This window comes from Arachis ipaensis, chromosome B5 (assembly GCF_059453495.1).
Source record: "Arachis ipaensis isolate K30076 ecotype BB chromosome B5, ASM5945349v1, whole genome shotgun sequence".
Taxonomy (NCBI): domain Eukaryota; kingdom Viridiplantae; phylum Streptophyta; class Magnoliopsida; order Fabales; family Fabaceae; genus Arachis; species Arachis ipaensis.
In genome coordinates, this window is record NC_142440.1 from 18,282,002 (window position 1) to 18,298,820 (window position 16,819).

At 38.1% G+C, this 16,819-nt stretch overlaps 1 non-coding gene across 1 annotated transcript; it reads right to left on the reverse strand.

The window, feature by feature from the left end:
* Nucleotides 1-8,893: 8,893 nt before the first annotated feature.
* On the reverse strand, nt 8,894-9,001 carry LOC148563499 (small nucleolar RNA R71). The gene has a single exon (XR_015884409.1). It is a non-coding gene; the product is annotated as a small nucleolar RNA R71 (small nucleolar RNA).
* Nucleotides 9,002-16,819: the final 7,818 nt, after the last annotated feature.

The following is a 16,819-nucleotide window of genomic DNA, read 5'->3' on the forward strand; positions in this document are numbered from 1 at the left end:
TCTCTCTATGATTGTGTAAAATAAAATGGTACCTCACAATGAGAACGAGGCCTCCTTTTATAATTGAGGATTCTACTATTTCTACAGTGTAGGTAAGTGTGACCTGAACTATAGCTACAGTACCGGTAACAGTTCCGAATATTGTCTTGGTGATCATAATTATGTTTTTTGGGATTTAATCATCACCTAGGCAAACTTCGAAACAATCTTCCTCACTTTGTTTGTCTTGATCTTGATCTTGTTCATCACCTGTTCTTTAGATGAGGACGCTTCATCTTCTTGCAGTAAGCGAAGGATTTGTTGAAGCTTTCCTTTGATTGATTCTTTCGATTATGAGGCTGCAAGGGCTGCTTGGATTTGTGCTTTTTGATTGAGAAATGAAGCCGTTTCTGGATCTGAGATCTTCTGATTATTGGGATTAATTTTGAACCATTCTCTGACTTTTTCTGGATAGGCCATTGATGAATCAAATTGGGACCACCATTTGACATAACCATGCTTTGTAAGATTGGAAATGATTTAGGGTGGTCTGATTTTGTATATTTGTACTGCCACGAGAATACCCAGGCTAGTGAAAAGATTGAGAAAAATTTTAACATTACAGGAACACATATTTCCTGAATGTCATATTTTGATTGAAAAAGTTTATACCCTTCATCGGTAGGTGAGGGTAGGATTTCTGGGATTGGCCCAAAGAAGTCCCACCATTGGTAGAACCAATTTGGAAAAACATAATTTGATTTTCTTTTAAAATAGATTAACCATGAATGTTTGTACTGAGTATTTTGAAACCAAAATACTTTAGTCCAGGCTTCCATGTAATCCCAATAATTAAAACTTATTGGGTCATAGTTTTGAGAAAACTTTTAGGTTTTGTTTAGATTGTTCCCAAGTTGCTTTGGGGTCAAGACTTTGAGGATTTGAATTGTTGAATGGGTTATGAGATCAGGATTGGTTTTGTCTTTGTAGTGTTTAATAGATACTGAGTCAGTATCTACTAAAATGAATTCATAAAATTGGCGAGTTTTATTTTGTGCAAATGGCTTGAAATGGAATCCAGTAGGAAAGATTTTTGGGATGACTTTGTTTGGTGAATTATCCTAAAATTCAGGCTCCAGTTGGATAATGTTTGCATATTTGTTTGTGGATATGTAATTAGTTTGGGCTTTTTGTGTTTTAGTAGTGATTGAGGATGTTTGTGGTGTTAGGACTATAGCCTTTTCTCTTGGTTTTTGTACGATTATTTTTTGGTTGGCTACTTGGGATATCAGCTGAGGTAGGTCAATTTCTTCATCTGATTCATTGCAAATGTCAGCCCAAGATTTTTTGTTAAATTTAGTGAGACCTTGATCTTGTAAGGTCAAGAGGGTTTCGATTGGGAAGGCGTAATCTGCCTTAGTCTGTTTGGCTTGGTTAATTGTTGGTTCATTAGATTGTTGGGCTGGATTTTGGGAAGGTTGTTGGGTAGGTGACCCAGATTCATAGTTAGATTGGGAGTGTTTGGATGGCCCTGGAAGGGCTAGTCGAATACATTTGCCTCTGCCTCTTGAAGAGGCGATAATTGCCTTTTTAGGCATCTTGTCCTTGCTTGTCTCCCTGCAAATATTCACATGTGAGAAAGTCAGGGAGAGAGTTTGAGTTACCCTTGATGTGCTCAATATCGAAATCAAAAATGCTTAAGATAGCTTGCCATCTGGCAAAAGTTTGTTTTGATGCAAGGTTTTTAACATCCTTTTGTAAGACTTCTTTAGCCGACTTGCAATCAACTCGGACTAAAAATTTCTGATTGAGTAAGTCAAATTGAAATTTTGTGATGCACAAAACTATGGCTAAAATCTCTTTTTTGATGGTGGAATAGACTTGTTGAGTACTATTCCAATGCTTTGATGTGAATGCAATGATACACTCTTTATCATGCAATTTTTGTTTTAAGATACCACCATATCCTAAATCAGATGCATCTGTTTCAATGATTTTAAATGTATGAGGAACAGGTAGGTAAAGACAAGGAAGATTGCGAACTTTGGTTTTAAGGAATCTGATGATTTCAGAGTGTTTGTCTGTCCATGGTGGAGGATTTTTCTTAAGTCTATCATGAAGAGGCTTAATAAGATTGCTAAGATTTGGGATGAACTCCAAGACATAATTAAGACATCCTAGGAACCTCTGGAGCTGAGGTTTGTCAAGGATATAGTCTGGGAACTTTTCAGCAAACAAAATTGATCTTTCAATTGGGGTTATTGTCCCTTGGGAAATCATATGACCAAGAAAACGGATTTTTGTTTGAAAAAGGACAATTTTTTATTTGAAAATAGCAAGTCCGTTTTTCTGGATGATGTACATAAAAGTTTTAACATGTTTGAAATGTTCTCCTAAAGTTTGAGAGAAGATTAAGACATCATCTATATAAACGATTGCAAAGTTTGAATATGGATTAAAAATATCGTCCATGATTTTTTGAAATTCAGATGGGGCATTTTTCAGACCAAACGGCATTACATTCTATTCATATTGACCGAACGGAACTGTAAATGCAGTTTTATATCTGTCAAATTCTTTGATTTGGATTTGCCAAAAACCAGATTTCATATCAAATTTTGAAAAGATATTTGCTGATTTTAGCCTATTTAGCAAATCTTTTTTGTTTGGGATAGGATAACGAATCCACTGTAAAGCTTGATTCAAAGGTTTGTAATTGATGACAAGCCTTGGGGTTCCTCTTTCTATCTCAGCTTGCTTATTGACATAAAAAGCTGAGCAGGACCAAGGACTCTTACTTGGACGAATTAATCCTTTGTCCAAAAGATCTTTAATTTCCTTTTGACAATGCTGCAAAAGCTGCTCATTCATTTGAATGGGGCGGGCTTTTATAGGGATTTGTGATTCTTTGAAACTTTTTTCATAGGGAAGATCAACAATGTGTTCTTTCCTTTTCCAGAAGGCATGAGGCAAATCAGAATAGATAGACTTTTCAATTTGGTTTGAAAGATTTTTTATTTTATCTTGAATCCTTGCTTGGGAAAGTTGGAATTCAAGGGTTTTGAAAGAGATTTCTTCTTTCAAAAAATAAATCTGTTTGGTTTTGGATTCAATTAAGTTCAGAGATTTCTGGATTGGTGAGTCTAGAAATTCAAAGAAAGTTTCCTGTCCACCCACATAAGAGGTAATTCCAGGAAAATTTGCTAGGTATGGATACAAAAGGATTATAAAAGGTGTCCCTAAGACTACATCATTTTTGATATCCTTTGCTATGATGAAATTGGTCGGAATCCTAAGATTACCCTTTTCAACAAAAGCATTGGATAATTTGAATTTGATGTTTAGTCTTTCACCCGTTATCGAGCTAAGACGTTCAGTAGTCTTTTCAAAATACTTTGTGGGGATCAGACCTTCTTTAATACAATTTGAATCTGCACCTGAGTCAAAAAGTGCTATGGTTTTAAGAACAAAATCTTTAACGACAATCCGGATATTAATACGGCATTTCATAAAAGAAAATATGTTTATTATTCTCAAGATTTCTTTTCCATCATTGTCGTTAGAAATTTCATTTTCTTGTTTTTCAGAAAACTCAGGTGGGTTTATAAGAGAATCAGGTTCTCCATCATCAGATTCTTCCTCTTGCATTAACTGCGAGAGAATGAGTTGATGATTGTCTTGATTTCTTTTGACCTATCGGATTTCCTTTTTAAGGTTATTGACCTCAGTATGAAGATCCTGAATGGTTATAGGACGAATAACTTGTTTTTCTAATTTTTTAAAAATGGGTTTGACATCATATTTATTACTAAAGACAAGATTTTTGGGTTTCTTTTTCTTTTGTAAAGATTTTTTTAATTTCAAAAGAAAGTCTTTCTTTTGTTCCGGATCCTCAATAGCCTCTATAGCATCAAATAAGAGATCTTAATCTTTGGATAAAACATTAATTTGCTTGACATCGTAATCTGAGGATGATTCAATGTCATCAACTTGGATATTATTGATATCATCCGAGGATTCTGGTCCAGAATCATCATCTGAACTTTCGATTAAAAGATGGTTAATCTTTTCCTCAATCTGAGGATCAAGGTTCAGATTATTAATCTTTACTTTCAACCTACAGTATTTACTAACATGTCCTGGTTTTTTACATGTATAGCAAATAATGGGGTTTTTCTGGGGATTCTTTGGAAATTCTGTTGAAAATTTTTTTCATTCTTGGGTTTTTGAAAATGTTTTCTAGGTTTTCTGAAATTCTTTTCAGGATTAGGTTTAAAAACTGTTCGAGTAAATGGCCTTCTAGATTTCCTTGGATGATAAACAGGAAGACTAAATTGTTCACAAAAGGTTCCCAGATCGATACGATTTTGTGCTTTCTCATGAGCAAGTTGTTGTTGGATTTTATCATCTAGGCAGATCTTTAGAGCAACTTTTTGGATGAAAGAAATAATTTGACCATAACTTAACGCATTATAGGGAATTATCCCATCTGGGGTTAAACTGCGAATTTTGTCCCTTACTTTATCTCCTAGGAATTTGGGAAGTCCGGCTAGGAACTTTTTCCTTCCAAAAAGGTTGTTGACTGTCTTCTCTGGTATAAACCCTAGTAAGAAAGGTATCCTTGTACCATCTGAAGTCAGACAAAGTTTTGCATCTGAGATTGAAAAGTAATTCAGCAGAACGATCTTTCCAAAGAGATGGATCACCGATGAAATGGCTTGCTATTGTAAAGATTAAGGTGTTAACTGCTGATGAGCGGATAATTTATACGCTTTTTGGCATTGTTTTTAGTATGTTTTTAGTAGGATCTAGTTACTTTTAGGGATGTTTTCATTAGTTTTTATGTTAAATTCACATTTCTGGACTTTACTATGAGTTTGTGTGTTTTTCTATGATTTCAGGTATTTTCTGGCTGAAATTGAGGGACTTGAGCAAAAATCAGATTCAGAGGTTGAAGAAGAACTGCTGATGCTGTTGGATTCTGACCTCCCTGCACTCAAAGTGGATTTTCTGGAGCTACAGAACTCAAAATGGCGCGCTTCCAATTGCGTTGGAAAGTAGACATCCAGGGCTTTCCAGCAATATATAATAGTCCATACTTTGGCCAAGAATAGACGACGTAAACTGGCGTTCAACGCCAGCCTTCTGCCCAAATTTGGCGTCCAGCGCCAGAAAAGGATCCAAAACCAGAGTTGAACGCCCAAACTGGCACAGAAACTGGCGTTCAACTCCACAAATGGCCTCTACACGTGCAACACTCAGGCTCAGCCCAAACACACACCAAGTGGGCCCAGGAAGTGGATTTATACATCAATTACTTACTCATGTAAACCCTAGTAGCTAGTTTATTATAAATAGGACATTTTACTATTGTATTAGGCATCTTTGGTCTCGGTTTTAATCCATTATTCATCTTAGGAGACTATTGATCACGTTTTAGGGGGCTGGCCATCTCGGCCATGCCTGGACCTTTCACTTATGTATTTTCAACGGCAGAGTTTCTACACTCCATAGATTAAGGTGTAGAGCTTTGCTGTTCCTCAAAGATTAATGCAAAGTACTACTGTTTTCTATTCAATTCTTCTTATTTCGCTTCTAAGATATCCATTCGCACCCAAGAACGTGATGAAGGTGATGATTATGTGTGACGCTCATCACCATTCTCCCCTATGAACGCGTGCCTGACAAACACTTATGTTCTACATGAAATAAGCTAGAATGAATATCTCTTAACCAGAATCTTCGTGGCGTAAGCTAGAATGATGGCGGCATTCAAGAGAATCCGGAAAGTCTAAACCTTGTTTGTGGTATTCTGAGTAGGATTCAATGATTGAATGACTGTGACGAGCTTCAAACTCGCGATTGCTGGGCATTAGTGACAAACGCAAAAGGAGGGTGAATCCTATTCCAGCATGATCGGGAACCGACAGATGAATAGCCGTGCTGTGACAGGGTGCGTGAGCATATTATTCACTGAGAGGAGGGGATGTAGCCACTGACAACGGTGATGCCCTTGCATAAAGCCAGCCATGGAAAGGAGTAAGACTGATTGGATGAAGATAGCAGGAAAGCAGAGGTTCAGAGGAACGAAAAGCATCTCCATTCGCTTATCTGAAATTCCTACCAATGATTTACATAAGTATCTCTATCCCTATTTTATTATATAATATTCGAAAACACCATTATCACTTTATATCCGCCTGACTGAGATTTGCAAGGTGACCATAGTTTGCTTCATACCAACAATCTCCGTGGGATTCGACCCTTACTCACGTAAGGTATTACTTGGACGACCCAGTGCACTTGCTAGTTAGTTGTATCGAAGTTGTGAACCATGGTATTGGCACCATGTTCTTGGCGCCATTGCCAGGGAAAGAAAGAGCCATGAATTTTACATCATTAAAGTGTAATCACGATTACGCGTACCAAGTTGCTCACGTTGCCAGGGATTGTTCGAGCCTGGACATCACAATTTCGTGCACCAAGTTTTTGGCGCCGTTGCCGGGGATTGTTCGAGTTTGGACAACTGACGGTTCATCTTGTTGCTCAGATTAGGTAATTTTCTTTTTATTTTATTTTCAAAAATTTTTCAAAAATATTTCTAAAATTTTCTCATCTGTTTTCGAAAAAAATAAAAATGTTTTCAAAAATTTATTCAAAATTTTTAAAGAATGAATTCTAGTGTTTCATGAAGCATGTGAAGCCTGGCTGGCTGTAAAGCCATGTCTAAATTCTTTTGGACTGAGGCTTCCAACCATCAGCTCTTATACGACTGTAGGGTATGTCAGGCATGTCATGTCTGAATTACATGCTAAAGCTTGGCTGGCCATTGGCCATGTCTAGTGTTTTGGACTGGAGCTTTCATTGAAAGCTTGGCTGGCTAGTGAGCCATGTCTAATTCGTGGACTGAAGCTTTAGACTAAGAATGCAAGATTCCTGGAATTCATGTTAAAAATTTTGGAATCCTTATTTCTTCTTTTTCATATAATTTTCGAAAAAAAAATCCAAAAAAATTAGAAAATCATAAAAATCAAAAATATTTTTGTGTTTCTTGTTTGAGTCTTGAGTCATGTTATAAGTTTGGTGTCAATTGCATATGCATCTTGCATTTTTCGAAAATTCTCATGCATTCATAGTGTTCTTCATGATCTTCAAGTTGTTCTTGGTAAGTCTTCTTGTTTGATCTTGATGATTTTTTGTTTTGTGTCTTTTCATGTTTATCATATGCATTCTTGAATTCTTAGTGTCTAAGCATTAAAGAATTCTAAGTTTGGTGTCTTGCATGTTTTCTTTGCATTAAAAATTTTTCAAAATTGTGTCTATGATGTTCATCTTGACATTCAAAGTGTTCTTGGTGTTCATCTTGACATTCATAGCATTTTTGCATGCATCACATGTTTTGATCTAAAATTTTCATGCATTGAGTCTTTTTGTTATTTTTCTCTCTCATCATAAAAATTCAAAAAATCAAAAAAATATCTTTCCCTTTTTCTCTCATCAAATTCGAAAATTTGGATTGACTTTTTCAAAATTTTTTAAAATCAAATTGTTTCTCATGAGTCAAATCAAATTTTCAATTTGAAAATCTTATCTTTTTCAAAATTCTTAGTTATTTTCGAAAATTCTAAAAATATTTTTCAAAAATCTTTTTCTTATTTTTATACTAAATTTTCGAAAATAACAATAACAATTAATATTTTGATTCAAAAATTTCAAGTTTGTTACTTGCTTGTTAAGAAAGTTTCAAACTTTAAGTTCTAGAATCATATCTTGTGATTTCTTGTGAATCAAGTCATTAATTATGATTTTAAAAAATCAAATCTTTTTCAAAAACTAATTTCAATCATATCTTTTCAAAAATATCTTCTTATCTTATCTTTTTCAAAAATATGATTTCAAAATATCTTTTCTAACCTCCTAACTTCTTATCTTTTCAAAATTTGTTCCAACTAACTAACTAACTTTTTGTTTGTTTTCTTAACTTTTTCAAAACTACCTAACTAACTCTCCCTCTCTCTCTAATTTTCGAAAATATCTTCCCTCTTTTTCAAAAATTTCTTTTTTATTAACTAATTATTTTTATTTTTGATTTTAAAAAAAATTTCAAAAAAAATACTAACATTTTTCAAAAACCATTTTCGAAAATCACTAACTCTTTTTCAAAAATATTTTTCGAAAATTATCCCTCCCCCATCTTATTCTATTTATTCATTCATATCCTAACATCTCATCTCACATCTCTGCCATCCTCACAGTTGTGTTTCTTCCATTATATTACATTCTTTGTCTCCCCCTCTTCTTCTACTCACACAGGGATCCCTATACTGTGGTATAAAGGATCTCTATTATTATTATTTTTCTGTGCCCTCTTCTTTGTCATATGAGCAGGAGCAAGGATAAGAACATTCTTGTGGAAGCAGATCCAGAACCTGAAAGGACTCTGAAGAGAAAATTAAGAGAAGCTAAAATACAACAATCCAGAGATAACCTTTCAGAAATTTTCGAACAGGCAGAGAAGATGGCAGCCGAAAATAATAATAATGTAAGGAAGATGCTTGGTGACTTTACTGCACCTAATTCCAATTTACATGGAAGAAGCATCTCCATTCCTGCCATTGGAGCAAACAACTTTGAGCTGAAACCTCAATTAGTTTCTCTGATGCAGCAGAACTGCAAGTTTCATGGACTTCCATCTGAAGATCCTTTTCAGTTCTTAACTGAATTTTTGCAGATATGTGATACTGTTAAGACTAATGGAGTAGATCCTGAAGTCTACAGGCTCATGCTTTTCCCTTTTGCTGTAAGAGACAGAGCTAGATTATGGTTGGATTCTCAACCCAAAGACAGCCTGAACTCTTGGGATAAGCTGGTCACGGCTTTCTTATCCAAGTACTTTCCTCCTCAAAAGCTGAGCAAGCTTAGAGCTGATGTTCAAACCTTCAGACAGAAAGAAGATGAATCCCTCTATGAAGCTTGGGAAAGATACAAACAGTTGACCAAAAAGTGTCCTTCTGACATGCTTTCAGAATGGACCATCCTGGATATATTCTATGATGGTTTATCTGAGCTATCAAAGATGTCACTGGACACTTCTGCAGGTGGATCCATTCACCTAAAGAAAACGCCTGCAGAAGCTCAAGAACTCATTGACATGGTTGCTAATAACCAGTTCATGTACACTTCTGAAAGGAATCCTATGAGTAATGGGACGCCTATGAAGAAGGGAGTTCTTGAAGTTGATACTCTGAATGCCATATTGGCTCAAAATAAAATATTGACTCAGCAAGTCAATATGATCTCTCAGAGTCTGCATGGAATGCAAGCTGCATCCAACAGTACTCAAGAGGCTTCTTATGAAGAAGAAGCTTATGATCCTGAGAACCCTGCAATAGCAGAGGTGAATTACTTAGGTGAACCTTATGGAAACACCTATAACTCATCATGGAGAAATCATCCAAATTTCTCATGGAAGGATCAAAAGCCTCAACAAGGCTTTAATAATGGTGGAAGAAACAGGTTTAGCAATAGCAAGCCTTTTCCATCATCCACTCAGCAACAGACAGAGAACTCTGAACAAAATGCTTCTAATTTAGCAAATCTAGTCTCTGATCTATCTAAGGCCACTGTGAGTTTCATGAATGAAACCAGGTCTTCCATTAGAAATTTGGAAGCACAAGTGGGCCAGCTGAGTAAAAGGATCACTGAAATCCCTCCAAGTACTCTCCCAAGCAATACAGAAGAGAATCCAAAAGGAGAGTGCAAGGCCATTGACATAAGCACCATGGCTGAACCTGTGAGGAGAGGAGAGGACGTGAATCCCAAGGAGGAAGACCTCCTGGGACGTCCAGTGGTCAATAAGGAGCTTCCCTCTGAGGAACCAAAGGATTCTGAGGCTCATCTAGAGACCATAGAGATTCCATTGAACCTCCTTATACCCTTCATGAGCTCTGATGAGTATTCCTCTTCTGAAGAGAATGAGGATGTTACTGAAGAGCAAACTGCCAAGTTTCTTGGTGCAATCATGAAGCTGAATGCCAAATTATTTGGCATTGATACTTGGGAAGTTGAACCTCCCTTATTTATCAATGAACTAAGTGATCTGGATCAACTGACATTGCCTCAGAAGAGACAGGATCCTGGAAAGTTCATAATACCCTGCACCATAGGCACCATGATCTTTAAGGTTCTGTGTGACCTTGGTTCAGGAATAAACCTCATGCCCCTCTCTGTAATAGAGAAACTGGGAATCTATGGGGTGCAAGCTGCTAAAATCTCATTAGAGATGGCAGACAGTTCAAGAAAACAGGCTTATGGACAAGTAGAGGACGTGTTAGTAAAGGTTGAAGGCCTTTACATCCCTGCTGATTTCATAGTCCTGGATACTGGAAAGGAAGAGGATGAATCCATCATCCTAGGAAGACCTTTCCTGGCCACAGCAAGAGCTGTGATTGATGTTGACAGAGGTGAAATAGTCCTTCAATGGAATGAGGACTCCCTTGTGTTTAAAACTCAAGGATCTCCCTCTGCAACCATGGAGAGGAAGCAGAAAAAGCTTCTCTCAAAGCAGAGTCAACCAGAGCCCCCACAGTCAAACTCTAAGTTTGGTGTTGGGAGGCCACAACCAAACTCTAAGTTTGGTGTTGAACTCCCATATCCAAACTCTAAGTTTGGTGTTGGAGAGTCTCAACAAAGCACTGCACATCTGTGAGGCTCCATGAGAGCCCATTGTCAAGCTATTGACATTAAAGAAGCGCTTGTTGGGAGGCAACCCAATGTTTATCTAATTCTTATTTTTATTATTTTTCATGTTTTCTTAGGTTCATGATCATGTGGAGTCACAAAATAAATATAAAAATTGAAAACGGAATCAAAAACAGCAGAAGAAAAAAATCACACCCTGGAGGAGCATCTGTCTGGCGTTCAGCGCCAGAACAGAGCATGGTTCTGGCGCTGAACGCCCAAAATGGGCAGCTTCTGAGCGCTGAACGCCAGAACAGGCATGGTTCTGGCGTTCAACGCCAGAAATGGCACACAAATGGGCGTTGAACGCCCAAAATGGCCACCAACCTGGCGCTGAACGCCCAGAGTTGGGTACAAAGGCATTTTTACATGCCTAATGGGTGCAGGGATGTAAATCCTTGAACACCTCAGGATCTGTGAACCCCACAGGATCTACTCAGGATCTGTGGACCCCACAGGATCCCCACCTACCTCCACTCACTTCTTCTCACCACTCTCTTTCACACAACCCCACAAACACTCTTCCCCAAAAACCCTTCACCAATCACCTCAAACTCTCTTCCCCATCACCTCTTCACCACTCACATCCATCCACTCTTCCCCATAAACCTACCTCATAAACTCCACCTACCTTCAAAATTCAAAACCAATTTCCCACCCAAACCCACCCATATGGCCGAACCTTAACCCCCCCTCCCTTCCCTATATAAAGACCTTCATTCTTCATCAAATTCACACAACACACCTCTCTACACTCCTCTTGGCCGAAACCACATCTCCCTCTCCCTTTCCATATTTCTTCTTCTTCTTCTTCTATTCTTTTGTTTATTGCTCGAGGGCGAGCAATATTCTAAGTTTGGTGTGGTAAAAGCATAGCTTTTTTGTTTTTCCATTACCATTGATGGCACCTAAGACCGGAGAATCCTCTAGAAAGGGGAAGGGGAAGATAAAAGCTTCCACCTCCGAGTCATGGGAGATGGAAAGGTTCATCTCCAAAGCCCATCAAGACCACTTCTATGATGTTGTGGCCAAGAAAAAGGTGATCCCTGAGGTCCCTTTCAAACTCAAAAGAAATGAGTATCCGGAGATCCGACATGAAATTCAAAGAAGAGGTTGGGAAGTTCTAACAAATCCCATCCAACAAGTCGGCATCTTAATGGTTCAAGAGTTCTATGCCAATGCATGGATCACCAAGAACCATGATCAAAGTAAGAACCCGGATCCAAAGAACTATGTTACAATGGTTCGGGGGAAATACTTAGATTTTAGTCCGGAAAATGTGAGGTTGGCGTTCAACTTGCCAAACATGGAAGAGAACGCACGCCCCTACACAAGGAGAGTCAACTTTGATCAAAGGTTGGACCAAGTCCTTATGGACATATGTGTAGAAGGAGCTCAATGGAAGGTTGACTCCAAAGGCAAGCCGGTTCAACTAAGAAGATTGGACCTCAAGCCTATAGCTAGAGGATGGTTGGAGTTCATTCAATGCTCAATCATTCCCACTAGCAACCGGTCTGAAGTTACTACAGACCGGGCCATCATGATCCATAGCATCATGATTGGAGAAGAGGTGGAAGTTCATGAGATTATACCTCAAGAACTCTACAAGGTGGCTGACAAGTCCTCCACTATGGCAAGGTTAGCCTTTCCTCACCTCATTTGCCACCTATGCAATTCAGCTGGGATTGACATAGAGGGAGATATCCTCATCAAAGAGGACAAGCCCATCACTAAGAAAAAGATGGAGCAAGCAAGAGAGCCCACTCATGGAGCTCAAGAGGCGTATGAAGCTCATCACCATGAGATTCCGGAAATGCCTCAAATGCACTTTCCTCCACAAAACTATTGGGAGCACATAAACACCTCCCTAGGAGAATTAAGTTCCAATATGGGACAACTAAGGGTGGAACATCAAGAGCACTCCATCATGCTTCATGAAATAAGAGAAGATCAAAAAGCAATGAGGGAGGAGCAACAAAGACAAGGAAGAGACATAGAAGAGCTCAAGGACATCATTGGTTCCTCAAGGAGGAAACGCCACCATCACTAAGGTGGATTCATTCCTTGTTCTTGCTTTCTCTGTTTTTCGTTTTCTATGTTATGTGCTTATCTATGTTTGTGTCTTCATTACATGATCATTAGTAGTTAGTAACTTTGTCTTAAAGTTATAAATGTCCTATGAATCCATCACCTCTCTTAAATGAAAAATGTTTTAATTCAAAAGAACAAGAAGTACATGAGTTTTGAATTTATCCTTGAACTTAGCTTAATTATATTGATGTGGTGACAATACTTCTTGTTTTCTGAATGAATGCTTGAACAGTGCATATGTCTTTTGAAGTTGTTGTTTAAGAATGTTAAATATGTTGGCTCTTGAAAGAATGATGACTAGGAGACATGTTATTTGATAATCTGAAAAATCATAAAAATGATTCTTGAAGCAAGAAAAAGCAGCAAAGAACAAAGCTTGCAGAAAAAAAAATAGGCGAAAAAAAAAATAATAGAAAGAAAAAGAAAAAGCAAGCAGAAAAAGCCAAAAGCTCTTAAAACCAAGAGGCAAGAGCAAAAAGCCAATAACCCTTAAAACCAAAAGGCAAGGGCAAATAAAAAGGATCCCAAGGCTTTGAGCATCAGTGGATAGGAGGGCCTAAAGGAATAAAATCCTGGTCTAAGCGGCTAAACCAAGCTGTCCCTAACCATGTGCTTGTGGCGTGTAGGTGTCAAGTGAAAACTTGAGACTGAGCGGTTAAAGTCAAGGTCCAAAGCAAAAAAAAAAAAGAGTGTGCTTAAGAACCCTGGACACCTCTAATTGGGGACTCTAGCAAAGCTGGGTCACAATCTGAAAAGGTTCACCCAATTATGTGTCTGTGGCATTTATGTATCGGGTGGTAATACTGAAAAACAAAGTGCTTAGGGCCACGGCCAAGACTCATAAAAAAGCTGTGTTCAAGAATCATCATACTAAACTAGGAGAGTCAATAACACTATTCGAAATTTGAAGTTCTTATAGATGCCAATCATTCTGAACCTCAATGGATAAAGTGAGATGCCAAAACTATTCAAGAGGCAAAAAGCTATAAGTCCCGCTCATATGATTGCAGCTATGTTTCATTGATAGTTTGGAATTTATAGTATATTCTCTTCTTTTTATCCTATTTGATTTTCAGTTGCTTGGGGACAAGTAACAATTTAAGTTTGGTGTTGTGATGAGCGGATAATTTATACGCTTTTTGGCATTGTTTTTAGTAGGATCTAGTTACTTTTAGAGATGTTTTCATTAGTTTTTATGTTAAATTTACATTTCTGGACTTTACTATGAGTTTGTGTGTTTTTCTGTGATTTCAGGTATTTTCTGGCTGAAATTGAGGGACTTGAGCAAAAATTAGATTCAGAGGTTGAAGAAGGACTGCTGATGCTGTTGGATTCTGACCTCCCTGCACTCAAAGTAGATTTTCTGGAGCTACAGAACTCGAAATGGCGCGCTTCCAATTGAGTTGGAAAGTAGACATCCAGGGCTTTCCAGCAATATATAATAGTCCATACTTTGGCCAAGAATAGACGATGTAAACTGGCGTTCAACGCCAGCCTTCTGCCCAAATCTGGCGTCCAGCGCCAGAAAAGGATCCAAAACCAGAGTTGAACGCCCAAACTGGCACAGAAACTGGCGTTCAACTCCACAAATGGCCTCTACACGTGCAACACTCAGGCTCAGCCCAAACACACACCAAGTGGGCCCAGGAAGTGGATTTATACATCAATTACTTACTCATGTAAACCCTAGTAGCTAGTTTATTATAAATAGGACCTTTTACTATTGTATTAGGCATCTTTGGTCTCAGTTTTAATCCATTATTCATCTTAGGAGACTATTGATCACGTTTTAGGGGGCTGGCCATCTCGGCCATGCCTGGACCTTTCACTTATGTATTTTCAACGGCAGAGTTTCTACACTCCATAGATTAAGGTGTGGAGCTCTGCTGTTCCTCAAAGATTAATGCAAAGTACTACTGTTTTCTATTCAATTCTTCTTATTTCGCTTTTAAGATATCCATTCGCACCCAAGAACGTGATGAAGGTGATGATTATGTGTGACGCTCATCACCATTCTCCCCTATGAACGCGTGCCTGACAAACACTTATGTTCTACATGAAATAAGCTAGAATGAATATCTCTTAGATCTCTTAACCAGAATCTTCGTGGCGTAAGCTAGAATGATGGCGGCATTCAAGAGAATCCGGAAAGTCTAAACCTTGTCTGTGGTATTCCGAGTAGGATTCAATGATTGAATGACTGTGACGAGCTTCAAACTCGCGATTGCTGGGCGTTAGTGACAGACGCAAAAGGAGGGTGAATCCTATTCCAGCATGATCAGGAACCGACAGATGAATAGCCGTGCCGTGACAGGGTGCGTGAGCATATTATTCACTGAGAGGAGGGGATGTAGCCACTGACAACGGTGATGCCTTTGCATAAAGCCAGCCATGGAAAGGAGTAAGACTGATTGGATGAAGATAGCAGGAAAGCAGAGGTTCAGAGGAACGAAAAGCATCTCCATTCGCTTATCTGAAATTCCTACCAATGATTTACATAAGTATCTCTATCCCTATTTTATTATATAATATTCGAAAACACCATTATCACTTTATATCCGCCTGACTGAGATTTGCAAGGTGACCATAGTTTGCTTCATACCAACAATCTCCGTGGGATTCGACCCTTACTCACGTAAGGTATTACTTGGACGACCCAGTGCACTTGCTGGTTAGTTGTATCGAAGTTGTGAACCATGGTATTGGCACCATGTTCTTGGCGCCATTGCCAGGGAAAGAAAGAGCCATGAATTTTACATCATTAAAGTGTAATCACGATTACGCGTACCAAGTTGCTCACGTTGCCAGGGATTGTTCGAGCCTGGACATCACAATTTCGTGCACCAACTACATCAGGGATAGGTTTTCCGTCATCACCAACGATGGGTTCATTTTGATCATTAACCTTTATAGCAGAAAAGATTGATTGTTTTTGGTCATCAGAAAGGCAATTATCCCACCAACCTTTGAGTTGACCGGAGAATCCCGAAACAACAACATTAGCTATTGCTTCCTCAGAGGTTTCATGAGCAGCTTGATAGGCTGTGCCTACCATGGTCATATGCTGAAGCATGCTCATGATGTTATATTCAGTTTTGCCATCTATGTTCCATTCATAGACATTGTTGGCATTGAAGCTGACAAAACCTAGTTCCCTTTCTTCGAGAGCTAGATTAGGGGCAGATACGCGATTATAATTATATGCAGAGGGTTTGGTTAAACCCTTCCACTTAGTCATAGAATTGGTCATGATTGGGATAACTCTGAAGGATGATTTGTCAGAATCATCACTTTGGTCCGAAGAAGACTCATTAGAGTCTTGGTTAAGGGAATTAATGGCTTTGGATGCGTGAGTTTGTATCCAAGATGTAGATTCACCAGAATTTGTAGGAGTTTCAGGGACAGTACTAAGACGATTTAAAAGTTGATCGATCTTTTGATGACTTCAGAATCACTAGGTTCTTGTTTCACAATAGAAGTTTTAAGACTCTGTTTAGCCTTGCTACTCATTTGAAAGGTTTAAAAAGGGGTTTTTCAATAGTTTTAGAAGTAGAGGCTTCAGGAACATTTTTCAAAGGCAAAAGAGATCCTGAAGATGAAAGGTTGTCACCCAAACATTGTAAAAACCTATTAGTATAATTTGATTGCTCAATGAGATTTTTAATATCTTTTGGGGCGACAGCTTCATCTACATTTTTTGTTTTAAATGGAGAGGCCATAACCGGGTTATGTCCTTCCGTATTTGAAATAACAAAAGATCCTTTTGGAGGAAACTCAGATCTGATTAAATTTCCATCTTTAACTTTCCAGGTTGAAATAACATTCGCTAATGACGAAAGTTTTTTTAATTTTAAAAGGATAATTGATATTATTTTTAATGGAATAAGCATGAAACCATTCAAAGAAAGGAATATGCATTCTGACCTCATTGAGAAAATTGTAATACTTTTCTTTAAATGATGAGATTTGAGAAGCGGTATATGTACATAAGTACCATTCTCTATGGAGA